Here is a 16,309-nt window from a genome sequence, read left to right as displayed (position 1 = left end):
TATCCCTGGGGCTATCGCCGGCCCCAGCCTTACTCTATCCCTGGGGCTATCGCCGGCCCCAGCCTTACTCTATCCCTGGGGCTATCGCCGGCCCCAGCCTTACTCTATCCCTGGGGCTATCGCCGGCCCCAGCCTTACTCTATCCCTGGGGCTATCGCCGGCCCCAGCCTTACTCTATCCCTGGGGCTATCGCCGGCCCCAGCCTTACTCTATCCCTGGGGCTATCGCCGGCCCCAGCCTTACTCTATCCCTGGGGCTATCGCCGGCCCCAGCCTTACTCTATCCCTGGGGCTATCGCCGGCCCCAGCCTTACTCTATCCCTGGGGCTATCGCCTGCCGACGTAGCACTACAGCCTCTTCTTTTGATGTTCCCCCACTTTGCCATTTATCCCCAAAAACAGACCACTAGTTTAACTGTCGTTTTGCTGCCAGTTAAAGATTCCTCCGTTGTAACATTACTTGTACTAATGAGAACAATGTATAATCACGTGTGTACCATAACTTCATACACTTAGCAAGTTATACATCCAGGCACAATCCTCTGTGTGTGGACATAAACTCAATTACAATCATTTCCTTCATCACCTGATTGGGATAAATGAAATCCCTGTAAAAACTCCTGTGCTGAGGTCTATGATAACTCCTCAGGAAGCGAGCACAAGTCTCCTGAAAATGAAGACTTTTCCAGAGCAACGTTCAGCAGCAAGCAGAGCAGCAGAGCAGAGCAGCAAGCAGAGCAGCAGAGCAGAGCAGCAAGCAGAGCAGAGCAGCAAGCAGAGCAGAGCAAAACAGAGCAGAGCAGCAAACAGAGCAGAGCAAAACAGAGCAGAGCAGCAAACAGAGCAGCAAGCAGAGCAGAGCAGAGCAAAACAGAGCAGAGCAGCAAACAGAGCAGAGCAGAGCAGAACAGTGCAGAGCAGCAAGCAGAGCAGAACAGTGCAGAGCAGCAAGCAGAGCAGAACAGAGCAGAGCAGCAAGCAGAACAAAGGAGTCCCGAGATTAGTCAGCCTGCGGTGACGTCATCAGCTGTCATCACCAAGGTAACAGGAGCACGTGGAGTGGAAGGCTGACTGGTTGCTGAGAGCAGAGGAGGCTGCTGCAGGCTGCGAGACGCGGGGATACTGGGTTTCTAACCTACTGTACATGCTAAGTGACTCAGTCTGGTAATTGCAACATAGTTGCAGACTTTTTTTTTACTTTGCCACTGTGAAATGTGTCCCGTCTGCATCTACATGCTGATATAAAGACTCTTTTTGGTAATTGCAACACATGTATTGGCTTATATATCCACTTTTGTGTGATTATTTTAATCCTTTGCTGTTTAACAGTAAAAGGTACTGCACTATTGTGGTATGTCTGTGCGCTCTTCTGCTGTCTGTATTTTTTTTTTTTGTTTCAACTTAAATTTTTATTGGAAGATACACGTGCAAACATTGTGGGGCTTATGCAGAGAGGTACGTACCAGAAAGGCTTAACGGCAATAAATTCGCCACAGGATTGGCATTTAATTTCGTCCTATGCAGGGTACTCCGGTAGCCCGGGGTGCAGTAAATTGTTAATTTGGCAAGTTTCACTTGGCGTGAAACTTGACATTCAGAGACGCGCGGTATTTGGCCACCATAAAGCCAACTTTTGCTGGCGGGCAAAATTTTACACAAACGCGCCATATAGTAGCTCCGATTGGCGCGTACATGCGCATCGGAGCTACTGGAATAGTGCGTGTTTTTAAAATGGGGAAATCAAGCTTCTCGCAACCCGTCTGGCTAATAATTTTGGAAACTACATAATTCTGGCGGATTTGACTTTTCCCGCCAAGGTCTCGCCACGAACTCTTTGAATGCGGACATTTTTGTCACAAACCTGGCGAAATTGTCCTTACCGTACCTCTCTGCATAAGCCCCTGTGTCACAGCCCATTATGTCAGTTCCACTTATAGGCAAACACATTTATGAACAATACGAACGCACATCTACAGACGAATACACAGATACGACGGGACTAACAAGACGAGGGAACTGGGGTGGGGGGGAAGGGGGGAAAGAGGGGGGGGGGAGAGTGTTTCTGTCTTTTTTGATCGTAGTTGAAAGTATCGATATGCCGACCAGACCGTCGCCGACTGTATCAAGACCTTCTATTGTGTCCTCCTTCCTAGGCTAAACACATGGGGCTGTCCATTAACCGTAGGTCTCTACATCCAGTCTCCTATCTGACCGTCAAAGGAGAACTGTGTATATTAGTGCAAAATCGTGGTGGCATCCACCCCTGGGATGTCTAACTGGGCCAACCATGGTGCCCAGACTTTTAGGTAATTTGTGCCGGAGTCATTAACCAAACTTGTTAATTGTTCCATCCTGCAGACATGCCAAATCCTGTTTCTGATCTTAAGGATAATTGGGATTTCTTGCTGCTTCCATAATGTTGCGATCTCGCATCTCGTGGCTGTTGCAAAATGCACGATCAATTTATGCGCTGCATATGACATTCCCTGGATCCGCCTGCCCAGTAGGAACACCCACAGGTCCAGGGGGATCTCCAAACCGAGAATCCGCTGAATCCAGTCTCTAATCTATTCCCAAATAGGGACCACTCTTGCGCAGGACCACAGCATGTGTCGCAGATCCGCCTCCTCCCCACATTGTTTAGGACAGAGAGGGGAGTAGCCTCTCACAAATTTAGCTAAGTGGGTTGGGGTGTAATACCACCGCATCAGGACTTTATATGCGTTTTCCTTTAATGTGGTACAGATTGAACTTTTTGCAGCTGCCTGTATAATTCTGTCCCACTCCTCGTCCTCTAATGTCTTCCCTAAGTCCTCTTCCCAGCGTCTCATGTAGCACAGTCTGTCTTCATTGGGCTTCGTCGGGCATATTACTTCCCTGTACATTCTAGATGTAAGTCCCCTTGTGTCCGGATCCCTGCTCAAAATTTGTACGTGCCAGTCTAATTGGCGTTTTATTATAGAAATCTCTGATCTGGAGATACCTAAAGAATTCGCTGTTTGGGATATTTTTAGAGGATTTAATTTGATCAGAGGATTGTATGGTCGTAATGCCCTCCAGATCTTTAAGACGGGTTAACCCCTTCTGAGTCCAAATCAAGAAGTTTTTGCTATTCAGGTCTGGAGCGAAGTCTGGATTGCCCACAATTGGCGTCATTAATGACGTTCTGGTAGTCAGCTGACATCGAAATTTCCTGGCCTCCCAAACTTTTAATGGGTTGACCATGGTCTGCAGCGGTATTTCCATCTTCCGTACCCCTCCTTTGGGTAGCCAGATTAAGTTTCGGATTTCAATTGGTGCACAACATTTCCTCTCCAACTCTACCCATCTCCGTAAGCTTGAGTCAGTGTGCCATTGGAGAATCTGCCCTAATTGGGCTGCTTTGTAATAAGCCTGCAAGCAAGGCACCGCTAGACCTCCTCCTTTAATATTCCCTTAGAGATTCTGGGGTTTTTCTTATTCCAAAAAAATTTCATTATTTGTGACTGTAGGGAGAGAATGCCCGCCTGTGCCAAAGGGATAGGAAGACTCTGGAAAAGATATAACATCTTTGGGAGGAGGTTCATTTTCACGCTGTGTATCCTCCCAATCCAGGAAATACTCCCTTTCATCCAGGTCCTGAGATCCTCTCCCAATGTCTTTATGACCCTGGGAAAATTAGCTTTATATAATGTTTTGTAATCCCTCGTGAGATAAACCCCTAAGTATTTGATAGCGGAGGGTTGCCATTTGAAATTAAAATTGAGGTCAATCAGCTTTTCAACTTCTTTTGGTAGATTGATATTGAGGGCTTCCGATTTAGACTGATTGATCTTAAACCCCGAGATTTGATTGAATTTACCCAGGATATTGAATATGTTTGGGAGAGACGTGAGAAGTTTGGCTAACGTAAGAATGACATCGTCCGCATATAACGCGGCTTTGTGCATTTGGTCCCCTATTAGGATACCAGAGATATCTGGGTTATTTCTGATGTGTGCTGCTAAGGGTTCTATGCATAAGGCGAACAGCAAGGGCGACAGCGGGCACCCCTGCCTCGTGCCGCTTTTGATTTCAAATTGTTTTGAGGGGTAACCTTGGTATCTCACGATTGCTGTGGGGTTCCTATACAGAGCAAAAATGGCCTGCAGGAGGCGTCCCTCAAAGCCAAATGCTCTCAATGTTTCTGTTAGATAGGGCCAATCTATCCTATCAAAGGCTTACTCAGCATCCAGACTTAACACCATGGGTTGTATGTTTTTCTTTTGGGCCAGATCAATGAGGTCAATAATTCTCCTGGTGTTATCTGCCGCTTGCCTGCCTCCGATAAACCCTACCTGATCCGTGTGGATTAACCCGGGAAGAACTCTACCCACCCTGTTGGCTATGAGTTTAGAGTATATTTTAATGTCCGAGTTAATCAGTGAAATGGGCCGGTAGCTCTTACAGTCTGCCGGGTCCTTTCCGGGTTTGTGGATCACAGAAATTGAGGCTTGGAGCATTTGTGCTGGGAATGAGGCCCCTGCTAGAATTTCGTTGAATAACTTTAACATTTTGGGGGCTAAGATTTTAATATATTTCTTGTAGTATAAGTTTGAAAAGCCACCCGGACCCGGGGCTTTAGCAGGTTTTAGCGCCTTTATGACCCCAGAGAGCTCCTCCATCGTGAAATCCGACTGGAGTGCCTCCCTGTCACTTCTCTCCAAAGTTGGTAGATATGCCTCTCTTAGGAAGGTCTTTAACGACTTCCTTGTTTTCAGATTATGGGCCACCTTATCTCCATTGTATAGTGTTTCATAATTTTTTTTTAACTCCTCTACAATTTTCCCAGGAATGGAGGTAAGGTCCCCCTTGTGGTTACGGATTGCGTGAATGTGATCATTTGGAAGCTTATTTTTTTAGCTTATTGGCAAGTAGTGAGTCAGGCTTGTTTGCTTTTTCATAAAATTTCCGTTGAGACCAGGCCAATTCCTTCTCAGCCTGGGCAGAAAGGAGGAGGTTAAGACTGGTTTTGGTGTCTAATACTTGACTCAGAGTGTGGGCACTTTTGTTTACTTTGTGAAGGGATGAAAGCTCTGCTAGTTGCGTTTCTAGCTTGTGGATTTTTTGCTCTCTTTCTCTTTTCCTTTTAGCGGCCAGATTCATTATGACCCCCCTGAGGGTAGCCTTATGGGCCTCCCACAGCGTGGAGTGTGTTGCCACACTCCCCTCATTCTCCTCAAAGTATTGTTTGAGCTTTTCCCCAATTTCCGCCTGATGGGCTGGGATCTTCAGCAGTATCTCATTTAATTTCCAGTTCGCTCTAGGTCTGTCTAGTGGGATTAATGTGCACCGCAGCTCTATAGATGCATGGTCAGACCATGAAATATCATGGATCTCGGAGCGAGAGACCCCGGGGACCATTCTATTGGATACAAGGAAGTAATCAATCCTGCTATAGGTGTTGTGTGGGTGTGAGTAGAATGTATACTCCTTCATTCCCTGATGTTGTTCCCTCCATATGTCGAGTAATTGGCAATCTCTTAACCCTTTTTTAATTGTTAGTACGTCGGGTCTGTGTGATGTATTATTGGTCGAGCATCTGTCAAGGTCCTCATGTAGAGCCCTATTCAGGTCCCCTGCTACGATAATATTTCCTCTGGCCACTTTGCTAAGTTTCCCGAAGAATATATTAAAGAAAGCTGTGGCCTTATTATTAGGGGCGTATATAGTTGCCAGAGTGATAGGGAGACCTTGTATTGTACCCTATACTATGAGGAACCAACCCTCCCTGTCTGTAAATGTCTTGTCGGTTACAAATGGTATACGCTTATGGATTAAAATGGCCACCCCTCGTTTTTTAACTTTCGCGGAGGACAGAAGGTGTGTCTTGTAGTCTTTATCAAGGAACTTGGGACAGTTGCCCTGTGAGAAATGCGTTTCTTGCAGGAATAGAATTTCTGCCCCTTTATGTTTATAGTCACGGAAGGCGACTCTTCGCTTTGCCGGGCTGTTAAACCCTTTAACGTTGTGGGATATTAACCTGAGTTCCTTACTCATTGATGCATGTAGGTCGACGTGTCTGCCGTGAACTTTTCCTGTCTCGGGCGGCTGGGCCGTTTCCAGAGCCTCCTCTCTGCCCTGTACCATTGCACCTCTCTCTCTCACCTAAGGAGACACAGAAGGGGGTACACACACAAGGGAACACCGGGGGATACAAAAACAAAAACAACACACAGCATATTATATCACATAGTGACTCTCGCCATCTTGGCGAAGTAGCCTTCTCGACGAGGTCATCGCCTTTGGGGGCCCGAACTCTCCTCCTGCAGTCTGGGAGTATCTTGGGGGTGGTGCCGGCATCCCCCAGAGTCTTGCCCCAAAGGACTTCACTAGGGCCTTGGAGAACCACCCTCCTCCTCCTTAGTGCGCGGCCCATGCGGATGTTGAAGCAGGTCGCCTCCCCTCACTCCTGCCTCGCTCAACCCCTGTGTATAATAATGAAACGTAACTCTTAACTTTCTGCCAGTGACTGCCCACAAAGTTTAAATGTCCCAGTTCCCAGCACACTCCCCTCCCTTTTATCTTCCCACTATTGTTGTAACCCCTGTCGAGCTCTCTGCCATCCTTCTCTTTCCGTTTCCTGTCTGTCTACCCATCCCTCCTGCTGCTCTTACCGGCTTCCTTTGTTCTGTCTCTGCTTAACCTTCCTTATCTCCCTTACTCACTTCCTAACTGCACCTGACCCTCCACTCATCTACTCTCCCTAACCACTTACCTTCCGCTCTATATCACTGTCCTTCAACCCCCTATGCCGCCTAACATCACTTCCCCCAGTCTCACTTCTGCCAGTCACCACTATCCCCTCTATCTATTCTCCTTCCCATTCCTTCTACCCTATTTCCTTACCTACTCCTATTCCCTCTCTCCTCACATTCCCTTTCGTTCTCTAACACTTGCTTATGTCGTTCCCCATCCTTACTACCTGCTTTTTCACCTCCTTCTACACCTTCTGCTATGCTGTCTTCCTTTTACTGATCCCACTCAGCCAGTGCCCCTCCTATCCCTATCTATCCCTCCTTTACCTACTCTATCTTTGTGCCAGACCGCCTGCCTTCATTGCTCCCTGTGCGCCCTCAATGTCTAACCGCCTCCGCCCCTATTTCTTATGGCAGGCTCAATGTATTAATCACTTTCAAAAACCCCGCTCCCGCCTGGTGGGGTGTCTTCTTTTCGCCGGTGAGGCTTATCCGGCGCCTCGTAGCCACCTCGCGGGGCCTCCATCCAGCTTTGACCCCGACGATGACATCATCCGTCTGTGCTACCGGGGGCCGCCTCTATGCCCTCTCCAAGATGGTACCGCTCCTTCCGGTTCCAACCTGTGACGGGCTTCCGGGCGGCCGCCATTTCGGATCGCGCATCTCATCAGTGCGGAGGTGTGGGTGCTTGCTCCTGTTTTCCACTCTCAGCTCCCTTCTGGGTCCTGCGCCTCACCGTGGATTCCTGCCAACGCAGGTATCATCGCCATCTTGAGCGTGGGGATGCCTCCATGAGGAAGGTAGGCCGAAAGTTTATTATTTGTTCTTACAGCTTTAGCGTCCGGTGACTGCTGTGGCTCGTTTCAGAGGACCGGTAACTCCTAAGATGTGGGTTTCAATTCTCTCCTTTCAGGGGCTGGGAGCTTGCTTGGGGCGCTGAACCAGCAGGGTCTGGGGGTACTTTTTCTGGCAACTTAACTTAGTTTTCCAACGAATGCCATAACTTTAACTTGATGGTATTTTTTTGGGATTATTCTGTGTCCCTCTGCTCCCTGGGGGACCTCGACCGCTGCTCCCACGTGGGCTCCGGGAGCTGGCTAGCTGGATCCTCGGCCACAGGGGCTTCTCCCAGGCCTAGTTTGTGAAGGAAGGCTTGCCCCCCATCCGCCTCCTTTAGTGTATATGCTTTACCGCCTCTTACTACCTGCAGGCCGAAGGGGAAGGTCCACCTGTACCTAACCCCCTTCTCTCTCAGGATTTTTGTTATTGGTAGCAAGGATCTGCGGTGGGCCAACGTTGCAGGGGATAGGTCCTGGAAGATGGACATCCTCGTGCCCTCGTGTTCCACCACTGGTAGTGGTCTGGTTTTGTGTATGACGGCCTCTTTTGTGCGATAGTGGTGCAACCTGAGCACAATATCCCTGGGCTGTTCGTTCAGGAGCGGTTTGGCTCTTAGGGCTCTGTGGCACCTATCCATTACCAGGCAATCTTTGGGGATATCTGGGAGCAGCGCTTCCAACCATTGTGAAATGAACTCTTCACAGTCCAGGACAGTTTCGGGGACTCCTCTGATCCGGAGGTTATTGCGCCTGTCCCTGTTCTCTGAGTCTTCCTGGCGCTCCCGCAATTCATTTACTTGCTCTTGCAGGCCCGTGTATCTCCTATCTTGTTTCTTGATTGCTCTAATCGATTGGTCCATTTTAATCTCCAGGGTGTTTGTCCTTTTCCCCAGACCAGACACCTCTCTCTTCAGGTCTTTGATCTCAGCCTGGAATAGGTATTTAAGGTTGGTGTATAGTTTGTCTATATCGCACTGTCTCACTGGCCTCAGTGCCGGGTTGTCCCGCTCCTCTCCTTCACCGTCCGGCTCCGTTTCTGAGCCTGCATTTGAATGTGGCGCCATTCCCCTCCCGCTCCACTCGTCCCTGACCGACCGAAGTACTCCGGCAATACTTTCTTTTTAGACACCTTGGGGGCTTTTCGGGACATCCTGGGATCGTGGGTGCTTTATTATCAGAGACTGGTTGTTAATTGAGTGTGTTTATTAGGTTTCAGCTTTCTTTTTTTGTTAAGCGAGGCACGGAGCTCCTAACCTATGCGTCCATGCTCCTTTCCGTCGCGCATGCGCCTCTGCTGTCTGTATTTTTAAGGCCTTTATAGGTCGTCCCTTTCCTCTTCCTGTTGTCTGTAATCAAGCTTGCTGCCTTAAGCCAAGGACATGAAATGTCACGCGCTCCTGCACTTGCCGAGATCTGTGTCCTTCAGGGTTGTGCGATAGGGGACATGCCGGGGGGCATGCCAATGACGTAACGTCAACGGTTCGCCCTCATTGGCTGTACCGCGCACCTGATCCGGCCATCTCTTCAACTTTGTCTCGCTGCGCATCGGCCGCCATGGCACTCACGTGCGCTTGCAGCGCACACTTTGGACCCGCGCATTGGCCTCCATTGGTTTGGATTTGGCGCGACAAAGCCTTATATTTGTAGTCTCTGCCCCATATATATATGTCTATGTAGACCAGGGGTGCACACAATTTTTTTTGGGGGGGCGCGGCGGCTGCAGAGGCCCTGCACTCTTCCCCAATGCATTTAAATTGAATGCCGGGGGCACGCGCGAGGCCTCTGCAACGTCACTTACCGTGATTCAGTCGGCTTGGTGACGTGATATGACCCGGCAGCGTCATTTGTTTCAAGTGTGTAACCTATAGTTTAACTTAGGAAGTAGCTTCCTGTGTGTGAAATTTGTCATAGAGTTAGTGGCTTAGAGGTAGAAGTGCCTTTGAGTGCTTGGTTTTTAAAAGGATAAGGTGTTTTGGAGAAATTTAAGGTTAAAAGACAAATGGGGAATCTGAATCCTCCACACTCAGATCTCTCACTTCACCCGGCAGGTTCAGACTACAGACACCACCCCACCCCACATCCTCTGCTTCTCTCCCAGGCTATGGCCCCGCTGCCTGCGCTGCGCACGCATCTGCGAGACAGGCGGCACGTGCAGCCGAGTCCCCCGATCTGCAGGGGGAAAGACAGAGACGGGGGGGAGTGACAGGGGCATGGCTGTGATGTCACCCGGCATGTTCGCCCTCATTGGCTGAACAGCCGGGGGGTGTGGCTTAGTGCTCCGTCGCGACGCCTGATCTCAATTTTCTTGATAGCAGGAGTTTCTCTCAGCGCAGCGCTGTGCCCCCCACTCACAGCGGCCCCGGCCCCATTGTGGGGCGGCTCTTGTCCCTGCAGCATTCGCCACAGTAGTCAGCGAGGACCTGGCCTCAGGGTCTCCTCACTCTGCTCACTTTGTACAGTTTCTAGAGACCATAGCAACCGTTGTTGGCTCCATGGACCCAGCTGCTGCCAATGCAGTGAGTGGGGGTGCCTGTGGTCTCCAAATGCCCATTGTTTGTTGTACCAAGCCACAGACCAGTTCATTATTGTTATTGGAGTGCATATTCTTTGACAATTTCCTTAAAGCAATGTTCTGCTGTTGGATGAGCACATTTTGTTCAATTTGGACTTTTGAATGCTTTTCTGCTAATTAAGAGCTTTTATAAACATGAGTAACTGCTGTTTTTTTCAGCAAAATCTTCTCCTCCTTCCCATTGGTGTGATCCCACACACTGTTTTCCGGGGAAGCTGTGTCCTGAGGTTTAACTTTCTCATTAGTAATTTCGTATGCACTAACTGAGTACTATGGGGTTGCATTGTCTCCGGTGAGAAACTAATCTGCCTGTGGGTTGCCGTGACTCCAGAGCTGGTTCTGGTGTCACCATTCCAAGAAATTGTCACTCTGGTGCTGGTGTTCGGGAATGATCTGCCAAAGATGGCCTCAGTGGCCGTGTTGTCTGCCGCATTGGAGGGTATGATGGATATACTGTATAAGAAGGTGACATAATTTTTTTTACACCTATTGTAGCCTTTACGAGAAGAAGAGACGTAGCCGATAAGCTGATTGACAGATGACAAGAAAATGTATCCAAACACACTCATTTTTTAAATGGTGGTAGACCAGGAAATTACCGGTGCTTCAACTGTCCAGTATGTAACTGTCTAATTACCGGCGACACTTTTTATCATCCCCACAGTGGGAAGGGTATCATAATCAAGAATAGGATCACATGTAGAAATACTCATGTAGTATTAATGTTCAAATACCCCTGTGGATGACTGTATATTTGGAAAACTACTAGGATGTTCACATTACATTTTGTAGAGCACAAACGAATAATTAAAAGGTTACTTAACCAACAGTCCTAGTCAGTGCATTAAAAAAAAGTGCCAGTACTCAGGCCACAGACAACTTTCCCGGGGCCCATGACTAGAGTGTCCACAGCTGTTGTTGCCCCCCTCCCCCACCTGGTGTTGTCTGCCTCGTGAGACTCCCCCCCTCTATCTTTTACACCCCCACCTCTCTCACCTTACTGCGATTCTCTCTCACACCCTCTCCCCTATCCTCTCACAATATCCCCCTCCCTCAATATACATAATAACCACCCAATCTCCCCAACACACATCCTAACCCCTGATAGACATAACTCCCCAATGCAAATACCCCCCAATACACATAATACCCCCTAATGCATATAACCTACCTCCCCCAATAACCAACACTCACACACCAGTCACTTATTGTAGAAACCTGTTGACACACATGCTTTCACTTTTCTGTTCTCTACTGCCTCATTCTAGTACTACAGCCATTACCAGCCTCAGAAAATAAAGGGGTGCTTAATATTCTGCCTATAGCTTCTTCTTTATAAACTCCATTACTAATGGGGAGGTTTACTGTTAATAACTGGAAAAGCTATGTGTATTAAAATAAAGATCTATCACCTTTGTCATGTTGCAGTCTCTCCCTCTCTCCCTCATTGAAAGCTTTTTGCAGGGGGGGGGGCGGATGGGAGTGTTCCCAGAGGGACACGCACAGACACACACACACAGTTCCCCCTCTAAGAATGATACCTAGGGGGGGGGGGGTTAGGACTTCTCCAGTCTGTTTGGAGCTGCTCTGCTCGGCAATGTAGGGGCAGGTAAACAGGCAGGTGCGAGTGTGTACAGTGACGGACCCGTCCTCACAGCACGCGGGGATAAAACATGCAGCAGGGGAGGTGCATGCGCGATGGACACGGGGAAGGTTGCATAAGTTGCTAGCTCCGTGCCGCGCTCATTAAAAATCATATTAAAAACACCCGAAAACCGGCGGAATTGATCCACAAACCGCAGGCATCCTCCATAAACATACCAGGATGGCTCCGAAAAAGCCAGGCTCCCTTAAAAAGACAAAAAAAGCCGATGTCAGGGCTTACTTTGGAGGCGCTGACTCGAGCGGGGGCATGGAGGAAATGGCGCCGGCTTCAAACCCAGATACTGACACTGAAGTGGAGGGAGAGGAGGAAAGCCGCAGTAGCCAAGCATTATTGCCTGTCAGGAGATGCGATTTCGAAAGGCTATACAATGACCTAAAATTACTCCTGCAGGCAGAAATCAAGGAGGTGAAAAGGGACGTTGTGAAACTAGGCTCAAGGACAGATGATTTAGAGAAGAAGGTTGATCAGACGATTAAAGTGGTTAGAAAAACGGACAAAAAAACAGGGGACTTGCAGAGACAAATTGAGCTGCGGGAGAGACAAGAGGATGCGGAGAACCGCGACAGGCAGAACAACCTCCGAATCCGGGGGGTCCCTGAGGAGATAGGGGACTGCACGGAGTATATTACAAAATGGCTGGAGTCCCTACTCCCTGACTACAGCAAGGAAGCCCTGGCGCTAGATCGCTGCCACAGAGCCCTCCGCTCACGGCCGGTACAAAATGAGCAGCCACGCGACATTATCATAAGGTTGCACTTCTTCACTACCAAAGAAGCCATACTACGGCAAACGAGGCCACTACCAGCGGTGGACTATGAGGGCAACAAAATGCTCATCTCCCAGGATCTCTCCCCGGCTACGCTGCTCAGACGCCGCAACCTGTTCCCCATAACGAAGGTCCTACGCGACCGAAATGTCAGATACAGATGGACCTTTCCGTTCGGGTTGATGGTGGCTAGGAACGGGAGGGCCATTACGATGAAGGAACCCACGGAGGGTCCTGAGTTTCTCGCTAAACTGGGCCTGGGGGAAGCACCCACACAGGCCATGGAGGAGGCCGAGGCGTTGGAGCCGGAATGGAGCGGTGGAAACGGCTCGCCCAAAGCTAAGGGGAAGAGGCGCTGATAAGCCACTGTTACTTACCCACTATGGCGCACGGTTGCGCTCGGGAATTGTTACGCCGATTGGTGTGTGGTTTTGGGTTTCGCTTTTTGCCTGTCTGCTCAAGTTGCCTATAGCTGTCTGCCCACTGCGACGACATACCCCCTAAATAAAGGATGGAGGAGACCTACGCGGTGGCTATTCACAAGACTGTCCGTTAAAAGAGCCCCGGGAACAAAGGTGCGAATCCCCTGGCTAATTCCTGAATCCCGAAGAACTTCTGCAAAAAAAAGGAGAAGATCAAGGCTTACCTTCAGTCCAAGGAAGATGGCGGCGACCTTGGAGAGCGGAGAGAGCCAGCGTGAGGCGCAGATTCCGGAACTACTCCAAAGGCGGGAAGAGAGCGCGCGCTCTATCCTCCTCGTGGCAGAGCGACTTCCAAAATGGCGGCCGCCGGAAACAGGAAACCGGACGTCGTCATCAGGCGGGGACGCATCAGACGACGCCATCTTGGAGAGGGCAGCTGGATCGGAAGAGCCGGATGATGACATCATCGGGGGGCGCCACAAAGCACCGGTAGCCACCGGGAGGACTACTCCGTCCCCTCGGAACCCGCACCCGGGGCCCGACAGCTGCGAGGACAGGCAGCAACAGGGGGGAGATCATCGAGCAGACGAGAGGGGTCGCCGGTGGAGGGTCGAAGGGCCGATGAGGGGCCAGGAGAGGAGTGGGGCGGGAGTGAAAAGGGGGGTTTAGATCGGAGGGAGGAGTAAAGGTAAGAAAAGCGATAGGTTACGAGAGGGAAGGGAGGGACCCTGACGGGTCGCCTGGAGAAGACGGAAGTGGAGGAAGGGAGGTAGAGGTATCAGATGGTAGGGGGAAGTAGTAGAGGAGGAGGACAGATGGCGGAGAGAGGAGGAAGAGATTAGGAAGGTAAGGAGGAGAACTGACGAAACAAGAAAGGGAGATAGAGAACGTGAAGTAGAATGGAAGGATATGTGGAAGGACGGCAGACGACAGGAAAGGGGAGGGATAAGGGGGAGGACAGACAGAGGAGGGGAAGGACGAAGTGGAGTAATAAGTGGATAAAGGAAGTTAGAGGGTACGGGAAAGGTAGAGGTATAGTGGAAGGTAGGGGGATGTGAGAGAGGGGGATAAAGGAGTAGAGCAGGAGGAAGTCACGGAGTGGGAGGATAAGCTAGGAGGGAGAGGGACAAGGGATGGACGACAACGGTGATCGGCTCCAGAGAAAGATAAGGAGAATGGAGGAGGGAAGAGAGGGAGCGACCCCCACGACGTAGATAGCAGGGGGACGTTGATAGCCCATAAGGATTAGGGGCACTCCCCAATAGAAAACAGCGATCAAGGCAGGCAGCATAGGACATTAACGCAAAGGAAGACAGGCAGATAGACAGGCAGTTGTAAGCCTAAGTTAGGGGTATGAAGGTGTTTTTTTAAGGCAAGGTGTGCGCAGAGCGCGGACACGGGGTTGGAGCCAAGGGGACTACCTCAGGGTCGGCATGTGTCTCGATTGGGCCGTGGAAGGGGGAGGGCCCCCTACACCGGATGAAGTCCTTTGGGTATGGGGGGAGGGGTGCGGAGGAGGACCCGCGAGAGCCCCCAGACCAAAGGCATTGAACTTGGCTATAGGACAGGGGTGTCCTAGGGCTGATGACACAGTGTTTTTTGTTTATATGTATTCATGTTTCTCCTTTTTTGTCTCCCCTCGTGTACTTCCCTCCTGTGTCACCTCCCCCCACCTGTCCCCCCCCCCCCGGCGGTGCAGGAGCAAGAGGCAGCAACAGTACGTGAGAAGACAAGGGCGGGATCCCCAGCTACCCGGCGGCAACAGAATGGCCCAGCAAGACACCGAGGGAATCAGGTTCAGTTTAAAACATTATGAGTATTGAGGTCAGGTGTATTTCACATAATGTTAAAGGCCTGAATAGCCCAGCGAAGCGCAAACTAGCCCTAGAGATTACAAAAGACACAAAGCTGACTTACTCTTCCTCCAGGAGACTCACTTCTCCAGAGATAGCTACCCAAAATTTATAGATAAGAACTTCCGAACGGTACACTTGGCGTCCGCACAGGTAAAGAAGAGGGGGGTGGCCATAACGATCCACAACAGAATAGCCTTCACGGTAGAGAAAAAAGTGGCAGATAGAGAGGGTAGGTACCTTATCTTAGTGGGTTCGCTCCAAGGGAAACCTCTCACACTGGCATCCATATACGCACCTTGCGAGACATCAGAGAACCTTTTCTTTCGGAAATTACATAGAGAAGCCAAGGGAACTCTGATTGTAGCGGGGGACCTTAACAGGACGATAAATCCCAAAATGGACCGGTGCACTGAGTCTGGTCTCCCACTAAAGTTAGACATTCAACAAATCACCCAGGGATTAAAGGACTGCCAGCTGGTTGATATCTGGCGGGAGCAACACCCACAGAGTAGAGATTACACCTTCTTCTCCCACCCCCATAACCGCTATAGCCGGCTGGACTACTTCCTGGTATCCAATAGACTGGTTCCAGTGGTCTCCCATACGGGGATACACGATATTTCGTGATCGGACCACGCACCCATAGAGCTGCGGTGCACACTAAATTCACTAGAAAGGCCAGGAGCAAATTGGAGACTAAACGAACTGCTACTGAAAATCCCAGATACTCAAAAAGAAATTGGAGCGAAAATAGTGGAATTTTTCTCAGAAAATATAGGTAGTGTGTCATCACACACCACATTATGGGAGGCCCATAAGGCTACCCTCAGGGGTACGCTCATGAGCCTAGCAGCTAGGCGAAGGAGAGATCAGGAGCGCCAGATAAAACTCTTACAGGAGAAATTGGCAGCCCAAACAGAGGCCCATAAGAGAGACAAGAGTGATGGCTCCTTAAGAGCACTCTCAGATACCAAGCAGCAGTTGAATGTCATACTAACCTCCCAGGCGGAAAAGGAAATGAGCTGGTCTAGGCGCAGGTACTTTGAGAAGGCGAACAAGCTGGACACCCTCTTAACTAATCGACTCCGTAACAAAATTCCTAATTACCACATACAAGCCATCCGCACACAAGGGGGAGATCTTACCTCGAATCCTAAGCGGATCGTGGCGGAATTCAAAAGCTACTACGAGACGCTCTACGATGGAGGTAAGGTCATACATAATCAAAAAACGAGGGACAATCTCAGGGAATTACTAAGGGAAGCAAAACTACCGACATTGACCCGGGCGGAGGGGGAAGCGTTACAGACGGACTTCTCTTTAGAAGTGTTAACGACAGTTGTAAAGTCACTTAAGCCTGCCAAGGCGCCCGGCCCTGATGGCTTCTCCAACCTATACTATAAAAAATATCTAAAAATTCTAGCCCCACATCTATTAAAAATATTTAATTTGGTCATGCAGGGGGCCTCGTTT

The 16,309-nt window shown here is 49.7% G+C and overlaps 1 protein-coding gene across 1 annotated transcript in view; it reads left to right on the top strand.

Moving 5' to 3' along the window:
• The first annotated feature begins 1,143 nt into the window (after window positions 1–1,143).
• Window positions 1,144–16,309, top strand: part of LOC142502041 (ovostatin-like) — a 178,990-nt gene continuing 163,824 nt past the window's right edge. Inside the window, 1 exon segment of the mRNA XM_075612832.1 lies at window positions 1,144–1,256. The gene's annotated coding sequence lies outside the window, so the exon portion shown is untranslated.

Source organism: Ascaphus truei, chromosome 8 (genome assembly GCF_040206685.1).
Source record: "Ascaphus truei isolate aAscTru1 chromosome 8, aAscTru1.hap1, whole genome shotgun sequence".
Lineage (NCBI taxonomy): Eukaryota > Metazoa > Chordata > Amphibia > Anura > Ascaphidae > Ascaphus > Ascaphus truei.
This window is presented reverse-complemented; position numbering and strand designations above follow the sequence as displayed.